Consider the following 11,225-nt stretch of genomic DNA (forward strand, 5'->3'; position numbering starts at 1 on the left):
ATGAAGTCTTACAGTGATATGTGATCATGTCACCTGAACTGGAATCTATCTTTAACCTAGTGCTTTTCCATTGAGAAGGGGGAAGTGGAAACCCAGAGGGACAAAGGATTCCCGCATTATGCAAAAGATATATAAATGGTTGGAACAGAACAAAGTGGAGGAGCCATCATGAGGAATCTCCTAGCTATCACCTGAGCTGGAAAAAGGGCTGTACCGGGAGAAAGGACTTTGCCCAGACTAGGAAGAGGTGAGTGCCGCCAGTCTCCGGAGCCAAGACAGAGCCAGAGGTCACCATGTTCTTGGTCTCCACGTCGGCCCAGGTCTCTGGCTAACCGCTATGAGTTGCCGGCACCGCAATCTCAATCTCTGTTGTCGTGCAGAGGTTCGTTCAGGTGTCGTCTATCACCCCGGTACTGGTCCTCATCCTGCCGTTGGTCACTGTTGCCAAGACCTCGAGCGTGCTCCCAGACGCAACACTGCTTTGCTTACCCCGGACACGAGTCGCACTGGTCCCGATCTCCGGCGGTGACCATGAACTGTCAGACTCAAGCCTCCATAGCCCCACCCTGGTCACCGGAAGGAGACGATTTCTTGGGCTTGGAGGCACAATTCAGTCCCTCACCCAGACAGCGTGAGTGGGCTCCAGAGGGCGCATCACTGGCCTCAGTGCCAACCTGGCACCAAAGCCAGTGGCCGACCCAATGGCCATATTGGAACACATGGGGCGTTGCTGTCATGCCGGTGCCCCACTCCTGCCAGCCCTCATTCGCCACATCAGACAGACCACAGCTGGCGCCCCCGGCACCTGTGGCACTGGGCTCGGTGCAGGACATCCCAGTGACCGCCTCAGATGAGGAACAAGTACCCACCCCAAGACCGCACTCCCCGGTGGGTGGAGACACCACTGAGGCCCCCTGGCCATCCAGTCATCTTCCTCCTCCCCGGACGAAGAGCTAGCGGGACCATCCAGGGCTAGCCCATCGGACAATTTCCATGAGCATCAGGCTCTGCTCCACAGGATGGTGGCTAAATTGGGCCTCAAAGTGGAGGAGATGGAGGAGCAGATGGACACGCTTTTTAACATGCTCTCTGCATCTGCCCAACCTGGGCTGTGCTCCTGGTTCATGAAGGGGTCCTTGATATCGCCAAGGCCATCTGGCAGACCCTGTCCTCCATCCCACCCACCTCGAAAAGGGTAGAAAAGAAGTACTTCGTCCCCGCAAAGGGGTTCGAGCACTTATATACTCATCCACCACTGGGTTCGTCGGTCATGTCAGCGGCCAATGAATGGGACAAACAGGGGCCCACCAGTTCTACCCCTAAGAATAAAGAAGCGAAAGGACTGGACTTATTCGTCTGGAAGATTTATTCTACAGCTAGCCTCCAGTTTAGGGTGGCAAATCACTAGGCCCTCTTGGGCCGCTACAGTTTTAACTTGTGGGGCTCTCTCCTCAAGTTCAAGGACTCCATGCCCCAGGAAGCAGGCCAGAAATTTGCCACCCTGGTGGAGGAAGGGACCATGGCTGCTTGGTCCTCTTTCCAGATGGCCTGGGATACTGCCAATTCAGCTGCCCGAATGTTCGACTCAGCAGTGGTCATGCAGTGTAGCTCCTAGCTTCAGACTACCGGCCTGCCCCAGGAAATGCAGGCCTCAACCCAGGACCTTCCGTTTGACGGTGTCGGCCTGTTTTCTAACCAAACAGATGCACGTCTGGACAGCCTAAAGGACACAAAGGCGACCCTCTGCTCCCTGGGGATGCACATGCCTCAGTCATCTAAGCAGCCTCCCCCACCTCCTAGGCAGTGGCAGCGTCAGCAGGGGCCTACAAGGAAAAGGGACACTGGATTCAACCGCCACTGCCCTTCCTCGTCCCGATCTCCTCCTCAGCCTGGCCCGGCGAAACAGCGGGGGGCCAGAAGCGCTCATTTTGAGAGTGCGCTCAGGAGTGATGTTCCAGACAAATGCTCAGATCCTTCCTGCCCCTTCCTCAACCACCTTTTCTCTTTCTATTCGGCCTGGTCACGGGTTACCTCAGACCGTTGGGTCCATAAACACAGAAAAATCCATGTTAGCACTGGTTCAATGCATAGAGTTAATCAGAGCGATTCTCGACTCCAGGCGGGCCAGGGCATTCCTGCCAGAAATGCGTTTTCAAGCCATGTCAGATGTGATCACCCACATACAGAGCCAGCTGCTCACCACGGCCCACACATATCTGCAGTTGATGGGCCACATGGCCGCATGCACCTACGTGGTAAGCCACGTCTGGCTTCATCTGAGGCCCCTACAAACGTGGCTGGCCTCAGTCTACATTCCAAGCAGGCACCCCTTGGACCGAGTGGACACGGTGCCAAGCCACATCCTCTCATTGCTCGACTGGGGTTGGTCCTGCTTTGAGCAGGGGGTTGGACTAGATGACTTCCTAAGGTCTCTTCCAACCCTACTCTTCTATGATTCTTCTATGACTCTATGACTGGTGGTGGGATCCCAGGTTGGTACTGCGGGGAGTCCCTTTCGTGGCCCCGTCACCCTCGCTTACCTTGGTCTCAGATGCGTTGGACCTGGGTTGGGGGGCCCATCTGGGTGACCTCAGCACCCAGGACCATTGACTGCAACACAGCCTAGTCCTTCATATGAATGTCAGGGAACTCAAAGCGGTTCGCCTGGCATGCCAAGCTTTCTTGCCCCGCCTGGGACAATACTGCCACCATGTACCACATCAACAGGCAGGGAGGCACCAGGTCTTCGGCCCTCTGTCGGGAAATGCTCAGCCTTTGGGACCTTTGTGTGTGGCACGACATTCATTTGGTGGTTGTCCACCTGCCTGGTACCAAGAACGTCCTGGCGTATTGCCTCAGTAGGACCTTCTCATCTCACCATGAATGGTCACTCTACCGGAGGTGGTCAGCCTGAAAGTGGGGGACTCCCCAGGTGGACCTGTTTGCGTCCAGACAGAACAAGAAGTGCCATGTGTTCTGTTCTCTGCAGGGCAGGGACAAGGGCTCCCTATCAGATGCCTTCCTGAACCCATGGTCGGGAGCACTCATGTATGCCTTCTGACGGTGCTGCTGATCCACAGGGTCCTGCTCAAGGTGAAGCAAGACAAAGCTTCGGTCATCTTCATAGCCCCGGTGTGGCCTTGTCAGCACTGGTTTGCCATGCTCCTGAGCCATTTGGCAGCCACCCCGTTACAGATGCCTCTTCAGCCGGACCTACTGTCCCAGAACCACGCAATCTGCTGCACCCGAACCTGGCAGCACTGCACCTGACGGCCTGGTTTCTGCGTGGATGAGTGGGAAGGAGCGGCAGTGTTCCGCTGGTGTCCAGCAGGTCTTGCTGGGCAGCAGGAAGCCCTCCACCAGAGCTACCAAGGTATCAAAATGGAAGTGGTTCACGTGTTGGGCCACGGATTGCCGTATCTGGGCGGAGGAGGCCCCCCTGCAGGATGTCCTGGACTATTTGCTACACCTGAAGCTCCAGGGCCTGTTGCTGTTCTCAATCAAGGTGCACCTGGCGGCCATTTTAGCTTTCCACCCTCCGTTTCAAGGCTGGTCGGTCTTCGCTGATCCCATGACGGCTTTATTTCTGAAAGGTCTGGAGCACCTTTACCCGCATGTCCGAGACCTGGTCCCTCCTTGGGACCTGAATCTTGTGCTCTCCAGGCTCATGGGGCCCACCCTTGAGCCCCTGGCTTCCTGCTCCCTTCTGCTGTTATCCTGGAAGGTCTCCTTTTTGGTCCCTATAACTTTGGCCTGTAGGGTGTCTGAGGTCAGGGTGCTCACATCAGAGCCCCCGTATACAATCTTCTATAAGGACAAGGTCCAGCTGCATCCGCATCCGGCCTTTCTGCCCAAGCTTATCTCCCAGTTCCACACGAGTCAGGACATATATCTTCCAGTTCTTTGCCCGAAGCCTCATGAGATGGATGAGGAGTGTAGGCTGCACACCTTGGACATTAAGCAGGCTCTGACCTTCTACATAGAGAGAACAAAGCCGTTCCGTAAGTCTACGCAGCTGTTTGTTGCTGTCGCAGACCGAATAGAGGGTTGTCTAGTGTCCACCCAGAGGATCTCGTCCTGGATCACGGCTTGTATCCACTACTGCTATAAGCTGGCGATGGTACTCCGACACCGACTGTGATGGCCCACTCCACTAGGGTGCAGGTGTCATCGGTGGCCTTCCTCGCTCAGGTGCTGATCCAGGAAATTTACCATGCCGCAGCCCGGTTGTCTGTTCACACATTTGCCTCACGCTATGCGCTGGTCCAGCAGGCTCAGGGTGATGCTAGTTTTGGCAGAGCAGTACTACAATCTGCATGACTGTGAACTCTGAGCCCACCTCCTGGGATTCTGCTTGTGAGTCACCTACAATGGAATCAACATGAGCAAGCACTCGAAGAAGAAAAAACGGTTACTCACCTTTTTGTAACTGTTGTTCTGAGAGATGTGTTGCTGTTGCTCGTGTCCATTCTATTACCCACCCTCCTGCCCCTCTGTCAGAGTCGTCGACAAGAAGGAACCGAGCGGGCGCAGAGCTGATGGCGCTTGATATACCACGCCATGAGCGTGACACTCCAGAGGGCGTGACAGCCAGCTCTACCGGTACCGCTAAGGCTGTTACAAAAAGGTGAGTAACATTTTTTCCCCTTTTTAAACTGTATTGCTATGCAGCCTGCCACACCTTCCCCAAGGCTTCAGATTGCACTTTACCTGCACACATACAGGTAGGGACACACCCAGCTGCAGCTATACACACAGATGCTGAGATCAGCTCTGCATGGGAAGGCTCAGCTCAGGAATTGCCCACTTACTCAAGTGAACACTCCCCTCTGGAGCATAAACCCAAAAATGTACCATCTTGCGCTGCACAGAGAACTGTACAGCGTAAGCTCATGAAATTTGCTCCCTCCTTCAACGTGGAGAGGAATATACACAGCTTTCTCAGTTATGATTTCCACACACACTGGTTTTAGACAAAACAAAACCAAGTTTATTAACTACAAAAGATAGATTTTAAGTGATTATAAGGGATAGCAAATAGATCAAAACCGATTACCTAGCAAATAAAACAACCATGCAATCTAAGCTTAATATAGTAAAGAAACTGGTTATAAGTAGCAAATTCTCAGCCTAAATGTTGTTTTAGGCAGATTGCAGAGATTCTTGAACGCAAGGTGTACTTTCAGCTTAAAACTCCAGATATTCCTTTCACAGGCCAGACACACTCTAGCCTGGGCTCAGCCCTTCTCCCTTAGTCCGTCTTTTTGTTCTCAGGTGTTTCCAGATGTCCTCTTTCTTGGGCGGGGAATCCTTTGTCTCCCAGTTTGATTCCCACCCCCGGTTAGTGGAAAAATACTAGTATTATCATGGAGTCCAGTACCAGGTGACTTGGTCACATGTCTTTGCAGCCATAACCCAGAGGCTGTTTGCAACGTCCCCAGGAAGGCTTCCTGGTGGGAGTTTAGCATCTTCAAAGACCTGTTGTTCTCCCTAATGGCCCTTCCCAATCAGCCATCTAGATTGATTGCATTCTGTCTAGTGGGCATTCCCCAGGTGTAAACATATTTGTAATAGATGAATATACAATATTCCTAACTTCAGATACAAAAATGATACATGCATACAAATAGGATAATCATGTTCAGTAAATCATAACCTTTTTAATGATACCTCACATGCCTTATCTTGCACAAAATACATCTTAGTTATGCCATAATCATATCATAATAATATCTCTATGAAGAATATGGGGGCATAGTGCCACAGGGTGTTCATAGCTGCAAAGAATGACTTGCTGCAATCACCCAGAACTTCAACCTATCAACAATTGCAGAGGTGCTTGAAGCTATGGCTCTGCCAGCCAAATGACAGGGGCTCTGTATGCCCCCCATTTTCCCTTTCTGGTTTTTGGATTTCCCCTTAAATCCCTAGGGCTCTGCCCACTGCTACCTAGAACATTCCCTGAAATTTTGGAATTGAACAGATGTGGCATCCAGACAGCGAAACGCTCTCCAGGAGAGCCCTACCAACTCTAAGAGGCTAATTAATTAAGATGAGCAATTATCAGCAGGAGGAAAAAATTTTTTGTAGTGATAATCAAGATGGCCCATTTCAGACAGTTTGACAAGAAGGTGTGAGGATACTTAACAGGGGGAAATAGATTCAATGTGTGTAATGGCTCAGCCATTCCCAGTATCTTTTTCTTGCTGATCATCCCAGTTTCACTCTGTCCTGTCCTTGAGCACCATTCTAAGTGGAACATTTAATCATGACAAATTAAGGATGAATTTGCTTATGTAACCCTTCTGCCAGGCAGAGTTGACAGCAACAAGGGCCAGGTTCAGTACATAAGCATTCCTTTCCAACAGTACAATGCAAAACTGGCTTGAGCCCCCACCCAGTGACCTGGGAAAATTACACACACACCACTGGGCGTCTCAAAGAGGCAATACTTCCACTCTCGCAAGCACAGAGACGCAGTGTAGCAAGAATCTTTAATAACAGGAGGTAAACAACTCAGCATTAAATTGGGAAAACACCACAACTAGGGTTCATAAACACAAACCATGAAGATCCACCCACAAGCAGATTTGGCCGTGTCCTTTCCCTTTGGTTCTTGAATCCAGCAACCCAAAAGTCACCCCCCCACAGTTTCTGTCCTTGGTCAGTGCAGCCCCAGAGTTTAGAGGTTAATCTGCAGAGTTTACCTCCCAGCCAGGGTGGAAAGGGAGGGAAGGTATGGGGGCACCTTACATGCTCCACTGCTCAGGTCAATGGCCAATGGCCACTCCTCTCCATGGGGTTCTGCTGCAGTCTTCACTACCAGCCATGCCTCTCCACCAGCCACCCAGCTGATTACTCCTCTCTGCTAGCCACTCACCCATATACCTTCAGCTCCCCACTCCCACTTAACACAGCTCTAATTGATTTTAGCCATTAGTAGGGGACCCTCAGGGCTAGTGCACTCAGATCCACTAGCCCAAAGTAGATCTAATGCTTAGACCCAGATATCAATTATTTCAGCTCTACAGCATATAACAAGACTTCTAATAGAATCAAAATTTGCTGTTATTACACAGTGGAGAAATCAAAGTGATATTTAGCACCCTCAGATAGGCACCACACTCCCAGGTACAAATGCTCATACCCTGTCTCTCTCATTTCACTGGGCTTTGGAACCCATATCCCTTGCCTAGTGAGTCCTACTTAGTTGAGGGTGAACTCCTCCGTCATAAAATGCCAAGTACAGTTCTACTGTCCTTGATTCACATAACCAGGATAACAACACTTTATTACTCCTGCCCTAATAACAAAAAGACTGGGGATCCCACAGCAGGCAAAGTGACCTCTGGGGCAAGCAGTCCCATCATGCTAGGCAGGGTGGGTGTGCCCATGCAAATGAGATCAGCCCCTGAAATCCTTTTCCACAGCTCACCACCAGATGTCAGGGTAGAACTCATTCTGATTCTGCTTACACTTAGATAGGATTACATTAAAAAAAAATGGTTTCTGGTGTCTCTTGTCTTCTCTGTGTCTCTCTCTGAGACAGTCCACAAGCCACACAGTTTGCCATCTTAATATTTGTGTTATTAAATGTCATGCTCATTATTGGTGTTGATTAAATGAATGAAATAAAAATAACAGTTCCTTTCTCAGGTGCTCTGGGTCCACGAAATGCCACCTGTCAGGTTTCTACGTAGTAATTAACTCTTAGAAAAAGTAAACACATAAATAGGAAACAGCAGTACTTGTTTGGGCCCCAGGGGCAGTCTGATTGAGGGTTAGGACTCTTCAGCATAAGAGCTGCCACACTGAGTCAGAACAGAGTCCATCTAGCCCAGCATCCTGTCTCCAACAATGGCCTGTACCAGAGCTTCAGGGGGAATGAACAGAACACTGCAGTTATGGAGTGATCCACCCCTGTCTTCCACTCCCAGTGTCTGACAGTCAGAGGTCTAGAGTCATCCCAACCATAGGTTGCATGCCTGCCCATCCTGGCTAATAACCATTGATGGACCTAGCCTCCAGGAATATATCCAGTTCTTTTTTGAACCCAGTTATACTTTTAGTCATCACAACATCCCACGGCAATGAGTTCCACAGGTTAGCTGTGAGTTATGTGAAAAAATACTAGTGCCTTTTCCATCCAGTCTCTTTTCAAGCAAATAGGACCCTGCAGGCTTCCAGGTCAGAGTCAGTGGTGTATGTCTCATTGGGGTCCTTCTGCACTGGCCCCCTGCCTAGTCTCTGCTGTTCCCTGCAAGTCTCACACAGACCTGGTTCTGGCTGATGTCCATTGTCACACCCTGCTCTTCAGTGATTCCCTGACTTCTGCTAAAATCTACTCTGGACATAGGCCCCTCTGAGTTTCTCCCTGCATCTCTTGACTCTTCCCTGAAGCAGCACTGAGCTAGCCATGCTGCTTCACAAAAGTGTCTCCTCACCCTCACTTCCGGCATCAGGGACTTTCAATGGAGTTTCTGCCCCCTGCTCCTAGATGGGCAGAAGGAAGGGGAGTTGCTGTGGGAAGGAGGCTGGTGGGAACTATAGGCTCCTGCTTGGCAGATCCAACACACCTGATTCTCAGAAGGGGAGTAAAGGAGCCATGGCACTGAGCAATGGGATTGACCCACGGGTGATTAATCACAAGCCCCCGTACCTACTCCGATCTGTACAAGCTTGTTTCAAGACAAAGATGGGTGATCCCGAGGCCTGCTGCAAAAGACAGTCTGGAAACCAGGCAGTACCACTGCCAGCAGCAGCAGTAAGTGTGGAATGGTATGGTATGGAATTGCACTCGTACCTCTGCACTGCCTTCAGAGCTGGACAACCAAAGAGTCTGCTCTCCCTGTGCCATGGGGAAAGGCTGGCGCCACGCTTTGGGCTCACTCTCTGATGATGTCATTCAAACCAAGGAGGGTTTGTTGGGGAGCTGGCAGCCATGTGTGGAAACATGCTTGGGGGTTAGCAGCTATCTGGAGCAAGACCGGCGGATGTTTGCCATGCACCAAACTGGCCAGACACTGGGAGTCATTTCCAAAGCATGCATGGTGAGTTGTGCTGCTCTGGCCAGCATTGGCCAGTGAGAAAATGCTGAATGGAGTAAGTGTCCAGTGCGCAGCTCAGCTGTAGTGTGGGGTCCTTGCCCACCCTGAACCTCTGCCATTCCTACCGGAGGAGAGAATTCATGTACACCCCTCTCACCCCCCAATGTACGCGCCTCAGAGGAGTGGGAGCACGTGGGCAGGGCCTGTTGCAGGGCCCATGTGGTCAACCAGGCCTGCGGGGAGGGTCTGAGGGCAGGGCTGGTGTTCAGGGCATGATGTGCTTTGCGCTTATTGCCTGGCTGTTTGATTTGGGGAGAGCTAATGGTTTTATGCCATTGATGCTTAGAGTCCTGGATTGGGGCGTTTCTGTGTGCGTTACACATCTCAATCCTCTTGAGTTTGATTTGATTTGCCCCTTTGCCAGAGGATGTTGTGAAGGCCAAGATTATAACAGGGTTCAAAAAAGAACTAGATAAATTCATGGAGGATAGGTCCATCAATAGCTAATAGCCAGGATGGACAGGGATGGTGTCCCTAGTCTCTGTTTGCCAGAAGCTGGGAAAAAGCAACAGGAAATGGATCACTTGATGATTACCTGTTCTATTCATTCCCTCTGGGGCATCTGGCATTGGCCACTGTCGGAAGACAGGATAGTGGGCTAGAGTGACCTTTGGTCTGACCCAGTGTGGCCGTTCTTATGTTCTTAAACACACCTTTGAGTTGGATGAAGTGAAGTGCCCTATCACTGAAGATAATGCCAAAATGAAAATGTAAATTTACTGAAGAACTAAAGATAAAATTTCTGTGTTTTCATAGTGGTTGAGTAGAGGGTAGCTGAGTGCTTGATATGCAGGAGTTGGTACATATATCTCTGTTGCAAATAAAGGTGCTCTTGATTTACAAGCTCATGAAGATTCTGAGAAACATAAGAAGTTCGTTCAAGGAGAGAGTTCATCGGCAAAGTTAATAGATTATTTTGTTAAACCAGGCAGCAAATCGGAGGATGCTATTACTGCAGCAGAAGGCAGTTCTATTGTTTCCCACTGTCCTGCATCATAATAGTTTCAAGTCAATGGATTGCACGTTTTACCGAAATAGCCACAAAATCTGAGATAGCCCAAAAATTTTCAACGACTTGAACGAAGACAGAAGTGATTGATAATTCTGTACTTGCACCACATTCTGTTGACACTGCTCTGAAAGCACTTGAGGACAACGACATATCTTACTGTGGAGTTGCTACAGATGAAAGCAATCATGGTGCTGTGAAAATATTTCCAGTAATAATTCAGTATTTTGACTGCAGTTTGGTGGGTTACAGTCAAAGCTAATCAAGGTCCAGAACACACCTAATGAGACTGCAGATATGATTGCACAGTATAGCCATAGGTGCTGACTCCGTGGGTGCTCCAGGTCTGGAGCACCCACGGGGAAAAATTAGGGGGTGCTCTGCACCCACTGGCAGCCAAGCTCCCTGCGCCCCCACCACCTCCTCACCTCCTTCTCCTCCCCCAGTGCGCCACGTCCCCACTCCTCACCCTCCCTCCCAGCACTTCCCGCCGTGCTCCACCACCTAACAGCTGTTTGGCAGTGCTTAGGACTTTCCGGGAGGGAGTGGGAGGAATGGGAACGTGGCGCACTTGGGAGGAGGCAGAGACGAGGCGGGGACTTGGGGGAAGAGGGTGAAATGGGGGCAGGAAGGGGGTGGGGACTTTGGGGAAGGGGTGAAATGGGGGGGCAAGGGGCGGTGCGGGGGGGGGTTTGAGAACCCACCAGGAAGAGGGGAAGTCAGTGCCTATGAGTACAGCAAGAAAATTCTGGAAAAGAAAACTTTGTTTGAGAAGTGTGTCGCATTTGCGGGTGACAACTGCAGTACAATGTTGGGAGGACTCTGGCATGATGTAGAAGGTAAGGCTGTGTTTGCAAATTTAAAGATGCTGTTGCAGAAGGGGACTTTAATCGGTGTGGGTTGCCTAGCACACATTTTGAACAGTTGTGTCCTTCACAGGGCAGACACACTTGATGTTGACATTGAGAGCATTATTTTGAAACTTTACAACTATTTTCATATCTACACTGGCTGACCTGAGCTTCTGAAGGAAAATTGTGCGTTTGTTGACATTGAATACAAAAAGCTGCTTTATCACAGCAAGACACGATAGCTTGTTCTTATTTCCA

This window comes from Chrysemys picta, chromosome 8 (assembly GCF_011386835.1).
Source record: "Chrysemys picta bellii isolate R12L10 chromosome 8, ASM1138683v2, whole genome shotgun sequence".
In the NCBI taxonomy this organism is placed as follows: Eukaryota; Metazoa; Chordata; order Testudines; family Emydidae; genus Chrysemys; species Chrysemys picta.